We start from the raw sequence: 19,030 nt of genomic DNA, 5'->3' as shown, positions 1-19,030 counted from the left end.
GGGAACAAGATATTTTTCATGATGATGAGGGGGTTCCCCCTGTCAAATAAAGCCTCTCTCAAATGCTCCTGTGAAAGAAAAGTGTAGTAGCAATTGATAAGGGGTCGCTTGCTCCTCTTTTTTCTCTTTGGTAGTCAAGGCTTCACTTTTCATTTTCCTCCTCCAAAATAAATCTGTTTGGGACTATAATTAAAAAAGGGGGTGGGGTGGTGGTGAACTCCTTTTACCTTCTTCCTGAAGTTTTGCATACTTACAGGTAACAGTAATTTTCTCTCAAATTAAATGTTTGGGGTTTTTTTTTCTTTGTTTGTTTTACTTAATGAATCAACCAATTACTGCTTAGGCATTTTTTAAAGTGAAGGTTTATTTCACTGAAAATAGGCTTTTCTGAGCAGGTAGGATATCAGCGACCTTGGTTTAAATTCCTCCTGTCTGATGCAAAAATTCAACCAAGATGTTCAACCTTACTGAAGAGTTGTTTTGAAGGACATCTCTCTTTGTCATTTCTATGAAATGTGTTATAGAATGATTTTGGCATTTCTCTGAGGGATGAGGCACTGAGTTCAGCCTCTGCTTTGATTCAGACTGAGCTGTAAATTTTTCATACCTCAGGTGAATTGTTCCAGGTTATACAATTCATTCCCTTCACTTTTTTTGTCATGGTGACTAGTTCCAAAAGTGTAATGATGTAAACCAGTTCATTACGTTTAGCAAAGCTAAGTGGAAAATTGCCTGATCCTACAACACGGTAGTCATAAGAAATACATTACATCTTAACATTCAGGCCCTCTACCACCCATTCAACAGAGTGCCTTCACAGCAGTCTTCACAGTGAAATGTGCCATTTAAGTCAATAGTACTAATTTCTGTTAAGTTTTAACAGAGACTTCCAGGCAAAGGCAAAGCGGGATCTTGTGACAGAGCTGAAATTCAATTCAGCCCAGTGCAGGGGGCCACAGCCTGAAATGTAGGACTTGGGCACAGACTTATCATTCAGTGATTCAGTGAAATCGGTAGATTTCACCCACAGCAAGAACTGAACTTCAGCAATTATCGTAAGTGAAAGTCATTTCCAGCCAGAGACCATAATTTAATACTAGTTGAATATCATGTTCGGTATCAGGTGGAAAAGTAGCGTTTCTCAAAGAATGAGAGAGTGAATAAAGTCTGTGTGGTTTGGGATTATAAATAACAAGTGCGTTGTGACCAACAGATATCATGTAAATATCAGTAGTGTTAAAAAGAGACTAATCCCCTCATTTCTGTCAGTGGAGGGATTGAAGCCAAGGTTTTAATACCTAAATGGCTGCAAGTAGTTGTAGCCTAGTTTTTAAAGCTGCTGCTCCTGTGTCCTGTTGGCTGTATTGAATTCACAGCATTTCTGAAACGGAGACTGCTCCTATTTAAACTCCTAAGTGAGCCTTGCTAAAGGGCATTAGCATTGGTTGTTTTGTGAGGTGTTATAAGGAGGGTGGCCCATTGCTGGGAATGCCATGTCTGAGGGAGTATCTTGGGTAAAAAAGATCATTTCATTTTGCAATTATGTTTTGCTCATGATGCCAGACATTACACTGACACATAGAATGCTTCAGTAGTTTTCAGTGCATCTTCTTCCTCCTTCATCATTTTGAGTAGTGTGTGGTTAAATCTCCTAGAAGGCAATCTTTCAAAATGATGATCAGCAGGTTTGTTGCTTGAAATCTCTGTCTGAGCTTTCTGTAGTCAATTATAAACATTTGCCCTAAAAAAAGTAGGCACAGCCTCTGCCACTTAATTTAATAAAAAGTCCTGTCCTTCTGTCCTTTACCGCTGTAATTTAAAATTCTGACCCAATCAACCCTTGAATGCAAATAAGTGAGCAATCTGGAGAAGCAGAATGTTGATCCAGTCACTCTGCAGCCATTTTCAGAGCAGATTTTAAAGATGTACATGACATTGGCCATTAGTGAGCCAGCAAAGATGAATGGACCAATAAATGAACATATTTCACTTTTTTCATCTGCCAAGATGAAACACAGTCTTGGTGTTTGGTTGTTTTTTGTTGTTTGGTCTTTTATTTTTGTAATTTGCTCAACAGCATTTTAAAAGTCATGCTATCAATTCTTTAATTGACTTTTTAAAAGAAATATTCTTTCCAGTAAGTCCCCCTAAGTGGACTGGTCTTGAGAATTTGGGTTTTCTTTTTGTTTTTCTTTTGTAATTCATTAAAAAGATTTTGATTTGTAAGGATGCTCTCTCTATAAGATTGTTTAAAAAACAAACAGAGAATATGAATCTTTGGCATCACATTTTAAAAATTAGACTGAGCTAGTAAAACTAAGCATCCAGAAAAATATCCACTTATGTTTTTTTCTAGTTTAATTTCAAACATAGTTGCTTTAGGTGTTTTGTGAAACTTCATAACCATTTTTAGCAGCATGTGCGTTTTACTGAAAAGGAACTGTTACTTTCAGTCATTATAGAGGTCCAGAAAACGTCTGTGTTTGAGAGAGCAAAACATATTTTTCCTATTCAGGGTCTTTACAATAATTAATAAATTACCTGACACCTGTCAACAGGAAAAAGAAATAAGCAGCCTATTGTTGTGATAGTGATATTCTTGCAAAGAGATTTGGTTCTTGCACTTTTTTTTTTTTTTTTTAAACAAAATGTGGATGTTTCTTTTTACTTGTTCTTTGTTGGACAGTGCACACGTACTTTAAGTAAATTAAAAATAGAATTTAAGTTAAATAAACAGTTTTACATTAAGCTGTATAGATGAGAGTAAAAAGATCTAGTGATATTGACAACAAATTCCTTCAGGTTGTGCTGTTTTGTTTTCAGAGCCACTGGCATTTTTATTTTATTTTTTGCTTTGAATTATTTAGTTCATTATTATGAGTTATCTTCACGGTGCTTTGTGGTGTTTTGATCAGCAATTTATCTTGGGGTCTTAAAACACGTGTTCATTTATGTGTTTAGCTGACCAGCTGCCTTCCTTTTTTTTTTTTTTTTTTAATGTGACATTAAAATTGAGTGTTTCCTTGCAAGCATCTTTCAACTCAGAAAACGCATCTTACTCCTTATGCCGCTAAACTGTTGCCTTTTCATAGAGGGGCTCTACCCCTTTCCCCTGCCCCATCTTCCAGAAGAGGTAGAGCAGCTCCCCCCTCCCCGTGCTTGCCAAGACACAGTCATCCCCCGCCTCCTCCCCACAAAGAGGTGAAGTCCCTTGAGTCTGTAATTGCCAGGAGATGAAGCGATGATGGGGAGTGATCACAGTCAATAGCTTTGATTAACAATAAGGTGGAAAATTAGCAATGCTAGCATTCAGCTCCCCTGCCTTCCCGTCCCCATATGCTCACCACAGCCTGCGCTGGCTGGTTGGCAGGGTGGCCACTGCGCCTGGCGGGCTGCAGAGCGAGACTTCGAGCAGGCAGAGAGGGGCAGCGGGCAGCATTTTGGGGTCCCCGGGCAATGCTCCTGCACACCTTTCACTGGGCACCACCACGCAGGCGGGGGAAGGACAAAGCGTGCTGTGCGCTGGCACTGTGGCTCTTGCTGTCATGTGTGGATTTAATTGTGTCTGGACGTGTTGTGATCGAAATGGCAACTGCTGTTACTCCTGTGACCCCATCAGCAGCTCTGGTGTTGTTTCCGACAGACTCCGCCGACCTAGAGAGGGGAAACGACAGCGGGACACCACTCCCCACCTCTGATAATGGCGACAATTCGCTGGGCTACACAGGTAGAGTGCATCTTTCCAAAATATTCCTGACTGCCTACTTCTGACACTTTCCGCCTACATCTGCCATTACCACCTGTACACGGTTTCTTAATCATCTTTGCTAGCTGGCTATCTTTCACCATCACCCTAGAAGTTCAACATTGTTAGTACTGTTGGGAAATACTATTGTGCCTTTTAACTAACCAACATGACTGTCTTTTTGTGTGTGTTAGTACATTTTAATTATTTAAATGTTTAAAGTAATTTTCTGTTGTTGAAACAATGCACCCATTATTTTCCTTCGAACTGTGTATATTAGTGCATGAGGCAATATATCATTTCAGAGAAATTTTTCCAAAGACCAGAGGCAGGGATTTTTCCATACGTTTATATTGGGTTTGGGTTGTTTTTTTTTTTTGCTTTGTTTCTGTTATAAACAAAAGTAAAATACATTGCAGCAAGGACAAAAATCCAAGTGAAACTAAAATGTGATTGGAGAAGAATCTGTTTCGTTGACTTCTGCTTTGCATAAACTAGAGAAATGTGTCTCTAGGCCAAATAAAGCCACTGATAAGCAGCACCATACGGTGTGTTGCAGCAGTGATCTCTGAGGGGCCTAATTCTGTAACTCCTCTGCACACTGAACTGATGTCCAGCTCCAGGCATCATGCTACTGACCACAGCCCAGGCTAAGCTACAGAGTCCCTGTACAGAAACCCTGGGGTTTTCATGAACTACTAGTGGTCCAGTACAGTGGCAGACTCTAGATCTAAATAACTTTTAGGTTGTGAAGGTAAGTATTCGTTCTTCTGGTGGCAGCAACTTTTGGAAAGGGAAGGAGGGAGAATGTGTTGGGCATTTAACTGTAAGATGATCTTTAAATACTTTATTGGTGGGTTACTAGTGCTACTACTGCTCACACTGTGTAAAAATGCATATAGTCAAGTTATTAACAAAAGTGTGCGAATCAGATATTCATAACTAAGTCTTACAGGATACAAGAAGAGAATAGGTAGGTATAAGAGAAAGGGAGTAATTTCTTGTCCATTCGTAAAACTTCAGGTCTGTTATACACCACTTACAATGATTACAGCTTTCATCACCTACCCCTCGCAATCATCTCTGCATGTGGTTTAAAACCTTGATACATAATTTTATTCCAGTTTAAAAGACTTTTTTTCTAAAAAGGTAAAAAAGCAAAGCAATACAAATTTCCTTTCAGTCAAGAAGACAGATGCCTTCTTAGAAAAACATAGCATAAACCCTGCTGCCTGTGGATTATTTAGACTTTTTGACCTTCTGAATATTCCTATTAATTTTTTTCTGAATTTCCCCCCACACTCTCCGAGTTTGGCACATATGAGGTCATCATATTGAAAAATGGAAATTAATATAGCTTAAAGAATGCTTTTTTTAACTTACTGTAAGTTAGATTTTTGCTTTTAGAAAATGGGGCTGGGAATGGTGATCCCTGGGTCTTGTGTTTAAAGAGCCACTGATTTACCTGGGACCACGGGTCAGACTCTACTATTAATAAGGTTGCTTAGTTTTACCTAGAGAGGAGCACTCGGTTCCCCTCCAGACCCTCGCCCTCCCTGGCCTGGGGCTGGTGCCTGACAGGCAGATTCCTGTGCCCAACAGCCTCACATCTGCCCACGGAGGTGGGAGCGGGGGCCCTGCATGCGCCCTCCACGAGCCCCCTTAGCCGCAAGAGTAGTGGGGTAAGCATTCAGGGGGAGATGCCATCACCTTTTCCCACTGGCGTGTTTCAGAGAGGGGCTGAGGGCTTGGCACGGGACCCCCTGTGGCAAGGGGGCCAGGTGGGTGATGGCCGCAGAGGGTGCAAGGGCTGCGAGCGGTGCTGCTCCGCAGCCCAGACTGTGTCCCCGCCTTGCAGGGCAGTATTTAAGGCCTATAAGGCAGTGTTTAAGACAGCAGCTCCCCGCTGAGCGTGGGGACGTGGGACGACTTACTTCCTGAGCAGAGCACAGACCCTTCTGTGTCTGTCCACCCACGAGGATCTTTCACCCGTATCAAGGTGCGCACGTGCATCTTTGCGCCTCGTCCGAGGACAGGCCTCTGTGCGGAATTGCAGCTGTTTAACCTGCCTCTCAGAGACTAATGGGGTCATTCGGGAGGACTGACAAAATCAAGCACTGGTCTAGTATTTCCCCAGAGGCTCCGGATCTTAACTCTAGGCCATATTTTAACAGGCGTTTTCCAAGCAAGCACAAAAGTCAGGATCAAGTTAGAAGCAAACACAAGCTGAACAAAAATGTAAAACCAAGAGGATGGCTGGTTTTGTTTAATTGGCGGTTTTGGGTCTCTGTTTGAATGAGCACTGAATGAAGTAAAGACCAAGTTTTTTGTGTTTAAAGATTTAATGATCCAGTGGTTTTTTTCTCCACTATGTAATAGTAATCAGTAGCACTATGTGTATATACCTTGGTTTATATGGAAAAGCCCTGAGGTATTTATTAAAATCAGTCCAACAGGTTTCTATAGTAATCAGTAAGGATTTTTAAAAATAACATTAACTGTAATACAATCTCATAGGTAAAGTTACCTTTTTTTCTAATTTATGGGACCATTTATGTGGGCCTAATATGGAGTTCCTGGATTTTACAGAAGTATTCTTAGATAATTTTTTTGTTCTCCCTTACCTATAGAATTTCATTCTCCAAAAGAACTATTCCAGCAGCTTGTTTGTACTGAAAATTCTCTGACTCGTTCCTAAAAATCACTCAGATAAAGTCCAGGATATCTGGACCTATGGGCAAAAAAAGCAGCAGCTTATTTTTTAATCCTGTATTTATCTTCAGGTGGTGTTCGAATGGACAAAAACCAAACAAGCTAATAACTGCTGTCATACAGTAGGATCATAAATTTTTACTCCTACTAAGAGCAGTGATACATCTGTAGGGCACATCTTCCTTCTAGTTCCATATAAGTTTAGCTGTGAGGTAAATAAGCAAAGCATTCACTAGTATGAGAAGTTTCAGGGCTAAAGATTATAATTTTGTCCTACATATTTCTCTTTCCAGATATGTTTTTCAGGATGAATATATGCAGCTGTTTCATACTGTTATTAAGCAGAGGTACATGACTCCTAGACGGTGTTTCAGTGTGTTCTCCTAAAGTCCACTTTAAATGAGGAGATTTTTGGTTATCCCATTAGGTTCTGTTGTCTTCACTGTGGATGTGAGCACTTGCTTTGAGAAGTAACCTCGTACCAAACAGGAAACATATTGGTTTCAGTGAGGAGAGAGGAGTTGCTAACCCAAGCTACTTCAGATAAAGATTGAAGTTGTTGATAAATTTCAAGACCATTATTATGGGAAAATGATGAACTTGTATTTGACTTTTCATAATTCTTAGGATGTTACAGGACCAAACTCTGGATTTTTTATCTCCTTAATCAATATAGTAATGTGGTATCCAATAGATTGTTGCATTTTTTATAATCATCAGGTTTTTATTATCCAAATAATTATTATTAGTTATTAACTGTAAACCCAAATGGAGAGGCTTTATACACATTAAAGACAATCACTTTTGGAAAGTATTTGTAATGTAAATAAATAGGGGCTGAATAAATAACATATCAAGAAAGGAAGTTCAGTCACTGAGGACTGTTCTGTATGTGTGACACTGATGTTAGACTGAAGGACCTGAGAGGAAGGTTTTATCTTGAATATTTGATATGAGAGAAATGCTAAGAATAAAAAACATCTAAAAGCTGATGTGACCACATAGGTAGTACATTAAAGATGCTAGGCATATCTGGATTGATTCAGCAAAAGATTTAGAGTTAAAAAAACCAAAAACTTTTAACTGTAACTCTGTCAGTTTAAAGAAATGACCCAGGAAGATTACCTTGTCTATATCTTCACAAAAGACCAATTCTACTCTGTCAAGGCCAGATTGAAAAATAATTACATACTTAGGATGTGAAATAGTAAAAATCTAAATTACTATTTTAACTATGTGCATAAAGAACAGGCCAGATCACAGTGACATTCAACAGGATAAAAGCATATGATTTAGATACTTTGTGTTGTATTTAATTTGCCCTAAAGGAGACATCCGAAGTAGTTTCCTGAAATGCTCTGTAACTATGCCTGTTTCTTTTTCTACAGACTTGAAGGGAACTTCAGGTGACTAGGAGTGATGTAGATACCTAAAAATGACTGCAGGTAATCCCAACTCTCCATCAGTTTGGATCTAGGTTCTGAAAGGAGAACCAGGTGATAGGAGTGTGCACCAGGAAATATAATGAAATCTTTTCTGGTCACCAAAGGAAGGCAGAGGAATGGAAGATGCAAGCAGGAATTCAGTTCTTTGTCAAGTTTAGGCTGCAGAGATGTCAGACAAAGACTATTGTTTGGACAGTTATTTTGGAGTGGAAAGAAATCCTTAAGTTACCCGTTGTTATTTTTTTCATTAAAGTCCTGGAGATAAGTACAGGGAAAAACAGAAAAGGAAGGGAAGCAAGGAAGAAGATCTAGCAGAGTTACCAGTGTATATCGGAGGAGAAAAACGGAAAATGATCCAAATAAGATACTAGAGGAAGTCAGGAGATGGAGAATTTGGGAAAAAGCTCATAGAAGGAAGGGCTTTAAATAACAACAGGATTTCCAAGAGAAGAGCTTGTGGTTAATGGTCAAATGGAGCAGGTGATATGCTGAATGATGTCCCCTAGTGCCCAAGGAGTTCTGAGAGCCACAACTGTGCTGCAGGGAGCAGGGAGTGAGGAAACCTGAAGAAGGGCATAGGATAAAACTCTCTTGACTAAAACTACTAAACATATTCTGTTTAATATTTACCTGTTAGAGCAGATTTTCAAAAGTATGAAGTAATTTATATTTCCACATCAGATTTCACCTGTGGTTTGCCAGCCTGATTAGTAAAGTAATCGTTCACTCTTAGCTTGCGGGCTTCTTTTTTCCTCCCTAAAATAGTGCAAGGGCAGTAAGCGTCAAGTATGAGCTTCAGTTATTCAGAGTAATCTCTAAGATTGCATTGTGCTGTGCTATTGAAGTGTGCACATGCATTATATTCCAGGAAGTAGCACATTTCCTGTTAAATCAACTGTGACATAAATATCGGGGATCATTTAACAGATCACAGAGTATTGCTTCTGTTACAGAGACCAGAACGATGGCTTGCTAAATTAGCACTGTATAGTCAAATATTTGCAGACAAGGATCACCACTCCTCATTAAGTAGATTCATGGCTTTTTAAAGGAATCTTTCCTAATGAACTTTTTTATTCAGTGTTTTTTCAAAAGACTCTTCCAGTATGCAAAGAAATCCTATGGTTCCCACTTGTGACCCAAACTTAGCCTTCAATTCTTCCCCCCTGATTTTAATTATGAAATCATTGTGGTGGTGGTGTTTTCTACGACAAGGGATCCCATCCCTTTTTCTTGCATTACCTTTCTTTTTTACTACTATGTTGTTGTGATCAGGAGAATTTTTCATAGTGGATCACCACTTGTCCCGGTCAAATAAGACAGATTGGCCTTGGTGAGCATTTCAAGAAATGAAGGGGAAATACCTCTTCCTTGCATGGCCATTTCTGAGACATTTCTTCTACTATTCCAGTAATTTTACATAGTTTATCCTATGAGTAACAGAGTGCTTGTTTTGAAAAGTGGTAGTTCTAAAAACACATTCAAGAAAAGACTTCATTGACATCAAAGGTGGAAATCTACAGTAATACTTATCCTGTGAGAAATGGAGTATTTTTCAGCCATTTCTTTTCTAACAGATTAGTAGAGGTAGTCCATGCATATACAGATTTTGTGGCTGAGAGGACGAGGTGAGAGGAGAAAAAGCTATGATACACAACAGGATGACAAATAAGAATGTTGTAAAGAAATAGTTGCTATTTGATTTGACATTCCTTCTAAATTACCATCTTTAGTTTAAGGATTAGTTGGAAAGAATGAGCGATATTGAGAAAAAAACACATGAAACAAAAGCAGAGTTTGGCTAATGGGATGCAAAAAGTGGTGACTGAAGATGTAGGTTGTAGAGTTTGGATATTTTGGGTTGGGAGGAAGCTGTAATTTCAGACGTGAAGCAGGTCGGTAGCGATGTCTAAACAAAACGAAGATCTTATCTCCATACAATTATTCCAAGTAAGCTATCGGCATGTCTCATATTGCACTGAGTTCATCATGTCCAACAACCTGAAGAGAAAAACAAACACTTGTTTGCACTGCAGAACCAATAGATATGTGACAGAGTTGAATGAATCACTAGGTTAGATAGCAGCAACATTAGTTTAATTGCAGTTACAGAATCCTTATTGCTAGTGGTAATACACAGTAGACTTCTGCTTGACTTTTACTTCTCAGGATACATGCAAAGCTAGCAGTTAAGACCTTTTTCATGGTCTTTCTCTTTTTTAAAACTTGCCAACTGAGCAAGTGTGCTCTTGAGTCACTGGGAGAATGAACACAGAGCCCCATGATACTACTTTTACAAAGTTACTTCTTAAAAAGTACATCTGCACTCTAAATCCAGGAACAGATGGATACTGTTATGCTTATTTAAAAAAGAAAGAAAGAAAAAAAAAAAATCTGCTCTTGTCTATCAGCAGCCTAACCTCTCTGTTCCCCACATCAATCTAAATGCTAGAAGGGTCCTTTCAGTTTTGTGCTTCTCTTTGCAAGCATTCTTCTGACACAGACACTGAGGATTTTTTTTTAATATGTATTAAAATATAGATGAAAATATAACATCAATTGATATAATTGCCTTTCAATGATAGCGATGTTCAGACAATAATAATTTAATTAAAACATATAGTAGCAATATTGGAGCACAGATACTCCCACTTACATAAATTTTACACTGCCAGTTTTTATGAAAAATTTTATAGAAAATCTCCTCCAGTTATTGTTATGCTTCAAGGCAGAGCTTTGATTAAACCAGGAAGCAATAGTGACGTCCCATGTTTCTTAACCAGTTAGTTTTCCGGTAGCCATTAGACCAATTTAAAATTACACCCCCCAAAAAACAAAACAAAACAAAACAAAAGGCAAAACATTGTGTGAAGAATTTGTCTAATAATGACATTATTAGCAGCATATGCCCCTATATATCTAAGATACTAGGGATTGTTCTAAACAAACATACTTCAGGAAGATGAATTAGAGCTAGAGAAGGTGCAGGAAAGGGCTATTAAAATAGAAAGCTTATTTTGACTGAGGCCTTAAGGAAAGGGGGATGTGATTGGCATTTCTTGACAGCCTTATGTTCTTAGAGAACATATTGAAAAAAAAAAGCTACAGAGCATGCTGACTATACAACTTGAAGAAATCCAGTTATTGGTAAATAGCCTATCTTCAAACAGTGTTCAAAATGTGGGCTTTTATAATGGGTGGTTCTAAGCTTTTACTCGTATGTTGCTACTTGACAAAAGAATAAGCAGGCATAAAATGAGCCCTAGTTAATTTAGGATAGAAATTTAGGATGTTTTACAGCAGCAGATTCTAGAGCAGTTTTCAGACAAAGAGTTTGAAATCTCCTTTCCAAAGACTTAAATTTGTGATAGGCTATGATAGGCTATGCATACTAGATTTGATTCCCCAGGATGAGTATTTTAATCTTGAGTTCCTGTGTTCCTGATTAATCATGAAACAAGTAAAATCAAAACAAAAGGTGTTCACAGCATATTATACTTTTTCTTTTCCATTTGGACTGTCACAGATAGGAAACCCTGGAGTTCATGACAGCCTTTCTGCTGAGGGCCTCCTAGCAAGAGTAAAGACAGACCAAATTACCCTCAGACACTACTGTCAGTTCAGTGAATTAAGTATGCAAAGCAATTTGTGAAGATGTTCAGAAGTGCAAATTTCTGCCAGTAGGTCAAAAGAGTATGAATTATTACAGGATGAGAAAGGAAAAGAGTACATCACTCTCCATCCTCATCAGGGTGTGTTATACAAGTCAGTCTTTTGTTTTAGCCAGGCAATTTTTTTTATTTAAAGAAGTAGGAAGTTAGTAACACACATGGTCTCATTAAATGCATAGCAGTGAAATGCACTGTATAGATGACAATATTCATTTATTGTGTCTAAAAAAATGCACTTTCTTGAGTATTATAGGAAAAGAAAAATGTTGAAAGGTAATTTCTTATAATGCGGATATTGGCATTGTTGTTAATTTTTCATAATAATTACTATATAGGATCATGGATTTACAAGATAATTCAGGTTGGAAGCAACCATTGGAGGTCTTTAGTCCAACCTCCTGCGCAAACAGGGTCAGCTATGAGTTCAGACCAGGCTGCTCAGGGCTTGATCCAATCAGGTCTTGAGAACTTCCAAGGATGGAGCTGGCACAGCCTCTCTGGACAACCCGCTCCACTGCCTGCCTGTCCTCATAGGGAAAACAGTTCTCCTTATATTCAGCCTGAACCTCTGGTGCTTTGACTTATGCCTGTTGTTTCTTACCCTGCCACAGACCACTGTGAAGAGCATGTCTCCATCTCCTCAGTGACCGCCATTGGTATGGGCAGGTGGCTGTTTGGTCCCCCTTATAGCTGCCTCTTCCCTAGGCTGAACAAGTCCTGGTCCCTCAGACTCCCAGGCAAATGCTCCAGCCCTGGTCGTCCTGGTGACACTCTGTTGAACTCCACCCAGTTTACCAATTTCCTTCTTGTTCTGGGAGGCCGAAAACTGGATGCAGTACTCCAGGTGAGTGCTGAGTAGAGAGGGATAATCCCTTTCCTTGATTACCACCTGTGCACTCATACAGCCCAGGATGCTGCTGGCCATCTCTGCTGCCAGGGCAGGCTGCTGGCTCATGCTCAGCTTGCTGCCAGCCCAGAGTCCCAGGGCCTTCCCAGCTGTGCTGCTCCCCAGACTGGCAGTCCCCAGCCTGTATGGATGCAGGGGGTTCTTCATTCCTTCTCACAGTAGTACTTTGCATTTGTCCTTGTTAAATTACATTAGGTTCCTGTTGGCCCATTCCTCCAGCCAGTCTGGCTCCCTCCAGGTGGCAGCCCTGCTGTTGGGCATGTGGACTGGTTCTTCCAGTTTGGTTTTGCCTACAAACATGAGGAGCATGCCCTGCCTCACCTCCTGCAGGTCACTGATAAAGATGTTAAGCAGGCCAGGTCCAAGGACAGATCTGGTGGTCCCTCTTCTTGTTACTGTCCTCCAGGTAGGCTGCAGCCCATTAACCATTACCTTCTGAGATGATGCATCATCAAGTTTTTACTCATCTGGTGGTTCACCGATCCAGGCCACAATGTCCCTCCTTGGATACAGGAATATTGTGGGAGCCGGTGTTGAACCTAATACATGGGAGTCTAAAAAACTAATCTATCAAATTAGGATTTCCCATCAAAACTGATCTCTCCTTTTAGCACTGTTTATAATTGCAACTCTTGTCCCAGCATCACAGCTTCATACGTCAACACTGAGTAAGAAAATAAAAATCAACATCTATCCAGATCCAGAGTTATTTTTATCAGATCCTTCTGGTAGTACTACCAGACATTTATTTTAGCGCTTTGTGTGTGTGAGATTCTTGTACGTTATTTATCCATAAACCGTAACAAGCTGAACCATCACCTACAAGTGTTAAAACATTGTAGAGTGCTTTTTAGAAGGAACTGTATTGATTTTCAGTGACCCTTGTATAAGAAAGGAGACGTTTTTCTGTGGTACAATTTACAATTTACTGGACAATATATTATTTATAAGGTTTCTGTCTGATGATTCCTAAAAGGCAGTGATAAATTACTACTAAAACTCACTGCTGCTTTCTTTATTGCAGAAAATCCTGAATTATTTTGCACTTCTAAACATAGGCAGAACCCTAATTTTATTTTTTTTCAAATTATGAATATTATGAAATAATCTCTTCCAAATCTGCATTAGCTTTTTTACTAGATTCTCTGCCTCTTCTTCAACTCTTCCTTTTATTCTCATCAGATGGTTCTTGTGAGTTAATAAACTCTAGTTGCTTCATTTTCCTGTTTTGGTGTTGTGTGTCCTGTGTGCCCCCGTGTCATGTCGTGTGTCGTCCGTGTCGTGTGTCGTCCCCCCCCCCCCCCCCCCCCCAGTTTCATGGTTAATTCCTGAATATCCAACAGGAAAAGAAGGGTTGCAGTTTGGCTAAATGTGCAACAGAGTAACCAGCCCACTCAAATACGCATAACTTAACCCACCCAAAAACCACTGAAAAACTATTTACTGTATTTGTTTCTGTCTAACCTTTAGCAGAATAAATTTCTCTGTCTTGTTTCTGGACTAGTGCAAAGCCAAATATAAGATTTTGCTCTTTCTGTTAGGAGTAAGTATTGTCCAAGGAAAACTGAATTGCTTTTCAGTAGATTTAAACTTTTGGATAGCAAAGTATCATTTGCTTCATTTTCAGTAAGATTGTTTACTTGTACTCTGATGTGTAATGAGGCCTTTCATCATTTCATATGTAAAATATTTATCTTTAATTTTTTGCTTAAAAACAAATAGATAATATTCAAGTCTTCACATCAATGGAAATGGTAAACTGACAGGAAGCACAAGAGAAAGGAAAAGGAAAGTAAAAGGATCATGAACTTACTGATCAAGTGATTAAAAAGTTAGTGTTCTGGATTTCTTACAAGATCTCAGATGGCATATTTAGTGTAAAAGTCTGGTGGGGGAGGAAGATGCCCGTTTCTCTGGAAAAAAACAACTGTGCAATGTTCAGGTATTACATAGAGTTTAGAGACCATTTTTAATGAACAGTAAGTACATCACAGGAGGCTGAAAATGGCCTGGGGGTTATTTTTTCCTCAAAATTGTAGCTGTTTAATTATACCTTCCAGACCATTATCAAATGGATAAAGTAGAAAGAAAGCTTATTTGGAAAAGATACTGTAGGAATTTGTGGGAATAGTGTGAATATTGTTGCACAATATGCACACAAATTATTGTCAACATGTTTTTCAGTTCTTGAGCCTACAATATCACCCATCTGATAACTGGATTTTTATGCAAAATTTTTATGCATAAATATAAATAATTCTACTTCTGGGTTTATTAAGAATTAATTAATAAAATTATATCCATAACATAATCAAAACAATCAGATACTATGCATTGAGATATTAAATAAACCCTCTCAAAAAAAAATATAGAGCTAATATAGATATCACAGTCAACATTTGATTGCCCCCCTCCCCATTTGGGGGCTTTGCAAAACTGTATTGAAGATTTGGAGGAAAAAATTAAAATTCTACATAATCACAATGTTTTGATTCCAGACAGCCCCTGATGGAAATTCTTCAAAATTCAAGGTCTTGTAAAGGTATACAAGCCAGATAAACAGCATAAGCATCCCATAGGGAAGGCTTTATGATGAACTGAAGAACTTTCAGAGGAAATGTTTGTTGAGGTAAAGGAGGTGTGCATTTTTCTTAACAAGCAAGACTATTTGTAACATATAGCTAACAGCCGGGCAGTCATAATCGAGGCTTCACTTTAGCACATCAGCATAGTGAGCCATTTTTTAGCTTATTAAGAATAGATAATACTGAGCTAGAAGTTCACTAAAGTTTGTAATAACAGGTGGGGATCTCATCAATGTATATAAATACCTAAAGAGAGGGTGCAAAGAGGATGGAGCCAGGCTCTTTTCAGTGGTGCCCAGTGACAGGACAAGAGGCAACTGAAACACAGGAGGCTCCCTCTGAACATCAGGAAACACTTTTTCACTGTGAGGCTGACTAAGCACTGGCACAGAGAGGTTGTGGAGTCTCCATCCTTGGAGATACTCAAAAGCCATCTGGACATGGTCCTGGGCAACCAGCAATAGGTGGCCCTGCTTGAGCAGGGGGACTGGACAAGATGACCTCCAGAGGTCCCTGCCAACCTCAACCAGTCTGTGATTCTGTAATGTAAGAAGTTTAACAACAACAACAACAAAAGCTTTGTTGCTCTTAACCTACCTGAAGCTAACTATTTTCTTTGCCAAAAATGTTACTTGAAAAACTAATACGATGTGAGGAACCACAAGGTTATTTGGTTGCCTTTAAACTCCAGAATGCAGAGGCTTTCTCTTTCCAGAAAAAGACAGAAAACACCACAGAGATTAGGAGCTGTTTGCTCTTTCTTCTAGGAGCACAACCTAGAGTTGTAGAGCTCTATTGTTATTGATGGGAATGTGCTTTTGCCATACAAATGTGTTAGAATATACTTCTATTGTTTAAGTGCTTTATAAACAAATTAATTTATATATAAATTCAATATAAGCTAATTGTAAACTTATTTACATGTATACACACAAGTGTGTCAGGCTAGCTTGTCTCTGTGCTTGCCAACATGCTGAATATCGATCCAAACCAAGACAGCTACAAATATTATCAAGAGAGTAGGGACTCAGGAGAACAGGATAGAGAGGAGAAGTGATTTTATTTTTTTTTAAACCCACGTGACTGTAAATATAATACTTAGAAAGAATATACTTGGTGAGATCTCTTTCTCAATAGGTCTATAAAAGTTCTCTGAAGAGTGGATGCAGCTAGTTTTAAAATCTTAATAATGAATTCTTTTGTAATACCCAGATGGCATCTTTATGAGTTTTCTACTTATTTGGTTGGAAAATGTCCTTGCATTAAGGTGAAGGTCTTTTTGTAGCTGCAGATGCTCTTAAAATCTGCTGTCCAGAAGCTGAAAGGAGATAAAGAAAAAGCATCATGACACATTTATTTTGGCAGCCTGATCAAAGTGGAATGGCTGTATTTAGGCAGACAAGTGTATCAAAGTGATGCAGTTTGAAATGACCAACTTAGCATTCCTAAAACTGTGTCCCTGTGATAGGCTCTGCAGTGGTGCTGGCAGGGTAGTGCAGTGTTAGAAAGTGTTGTACATCCGTCAGGACACAGCTTGAACTGAATATAGTGAGACATGATTTGCTACAATCTTTTGCTGCCTATATTAATTTCCCTCTAGCCATAACACATCTGTTCACGGTTAAGAGTGATCCAGTGCCCATCCAACTACAGTCCATTTACTTCAGCAAGCAATGGATCCAATAAATACTATTTATGGGAAGATTTCAAAAAATGACTAAAAACTAAGTTAAGGCCATGAGTCCAACTAGAACAACATAGTATCTGAAGTCCTCTAGCAGCTTTTGAAATTTAGTTTCCTTCTTTTTTGTGCCAAGATAGTGGAGAGTCCAGTCCTGCGAGGTATGGAGCACTTTTTAATTATTCTTTTTTTCTTGCTTATTTGTTTGTCTTTTCCAGCAGGGGTAAAGAACATACTTTCAGGGCTATGTTAGAGCAGCCAAATTATAGAAAGAGTGGATTTTAAATCTGTCATTTATCAGTATGGTTAAAGTTAAATATAAAGTCTTTCTCTTTTTTTTAAATAAATAGATAAAAGCCTCTTCTGAATTTGCTTTTCCATATCTCAGAATCAGTGGGGTTTGTTTATCCTTTTACTAGATGAGATCAATGGAATAATAATTTATTCTGGTTTCTTCTGAAACCACCTGATTGCAACATATGCATACAGAGTATGTAGTCAGGTCTGGCACTTGGATTATAATGAACCTCTCTTGTGAAATAACCTGTAGTTTGGAATAAAGTGGAATATTCCATGTAAGTGGAATATTTTTAAATAAGTGTTACATAAAAATCAGTGGGTGAAGCACTGCAAATACCCACTGGCCACTTGTCTCTTCTACTGTAATGGAGCAACAGTGGAGAGTTACGAGAGCCTAAGTGATCAGCCTGCCTTTTCACTGCAAAAGGGCTCTTTATAAACAATTTAGTCAGTATTTCCTGCTGAGTCAGTGAGCTTGGCTTCTTAGTGCCACTACAAGCAGGCAAGGAAGAAAATCGTATGGATAGAAGGAAAATGAGAGTCTAGGGATGAAAATGAGAAGGACTGGAAGAGTTCGAATGTTTCCTGTACTTTTCTATATTCAAGTAGAAGTCCAATTAGAGAGTTGGTTATAAGCTACTGAGAGTCATGACATGACACATATTGTATGCAGTCTTCTGATTTACAGGTATTGATATGTGTTTAAAAATAACACTGCAGATTTCTTGGTTAAAGAATTTCTTAACCCATAGGCTAGATTACTGCCTATCCTCAACATCCTGACACATAAAGGGACATAATAAATTTTCGTATTCTTCTATGCCCCCTTACCATGTATACTACTCTGGTCACAGAAAAGGTCTTTTCTACATGTCCCCATGTACATAGAGCAGAATAAGTGGGAAGGAGTGATGAGCTGATAAGGCACTGGGGTTGCTTCCTTCTCCTCCTCAAGCACCCGCTAACACACATGCATTGCTCTAAGCTGAGGGATTCTGTATTTTGCGGTAGAGCCCCAGAAATGCTGCCGATAAGTGCATAAGTCCTGGGCCTGTACTCTTGCTCTCAGTCAAGGGTCTTTGTCCAATGTAAGGTAATGGGGGAGGGCTGGCACACCACAGAGCTACCATCTTGCTTTTCCTGCTGTTGGGCTGTATGGTTGCTGCCAGCCCTCATCCCTCATTCCTCTCTTTTCCCTTCTGTACTCTTTCCAGCTGTACTCATCAAACCCAGATTCAGAAGCAGCTCTGTTGGTAGTAGATACAACAGAGAGGAGAAGAGCACATGCAGAAAATACACTGCAGCAGATAAAGGGGGTAGCTGGTCTCAGCTGAAGTGAGAGCTCCCAGACACTAGCTGCCACTGAGTCACTACCTGTTTCCTGGGCTCTTAGGTCAGTACTCAGAGCACAGTGCTCTATAACGAACAGGTTGCCCAGAGAAGTTGTGGATGCCCCATCCCTGGAAGTGTTCCAAGGCCAGGTTGGATGGGGCTTTGAGCAACCTCGTCTCGTGGGAGGTGTTCCTGCCCATGGCAGGGGAGTTAGAACTACATGATCTTTAAGGTCTTTTCCAACCCAAACCATTCCATGATGCTGTAAATCAGACTGATAGACAAGCCACAGCTTGACCTGCATGATTTGTAAGGTTCAGTGCACACTGCTCAAAACAAAGCACAGAGGAACTTTCTTTTTTAGTCAGAGATGACTACTTCTTTACAGTATACATAAAACCTACCAAAACTCAAATATTTTAATAGTATGCGAGTATCTTCTATTCCTGACAGAGTTAAATAACAACTACCTTTGAAAAAGTACTGACAATTACAACTTCTCGTGTCCTTCCTTTGCACCATTATTAATAACATCCAACTCTGCTCCATTCTTGTCTTCACAATTTCTTTTATTGATAAACTAAAATATTTTTTTAAGCAAACCTGCAAGAGAGTTAAATAGGAAGGTAGTCTTATAAGGTCTATTAAAGGC

The sequence above is a fragment of the Buteo buteo genome, chromosome 8 (genome assembly GCF_964188355.1).
Source record: "Buteo buteo chromosome 8, bButBut1.hap1.1, whole genome shotgun sequence".
Classification (NCBI taxonomy): domain Eukaryota; kingdom Metazoa; phylum Chordata; class Aves; order Accipitriformes; family Accipitridae; genus Buteo; species Buteo buteo.
Note: the sequence above shows the minus strand (reverse complement) of the source record.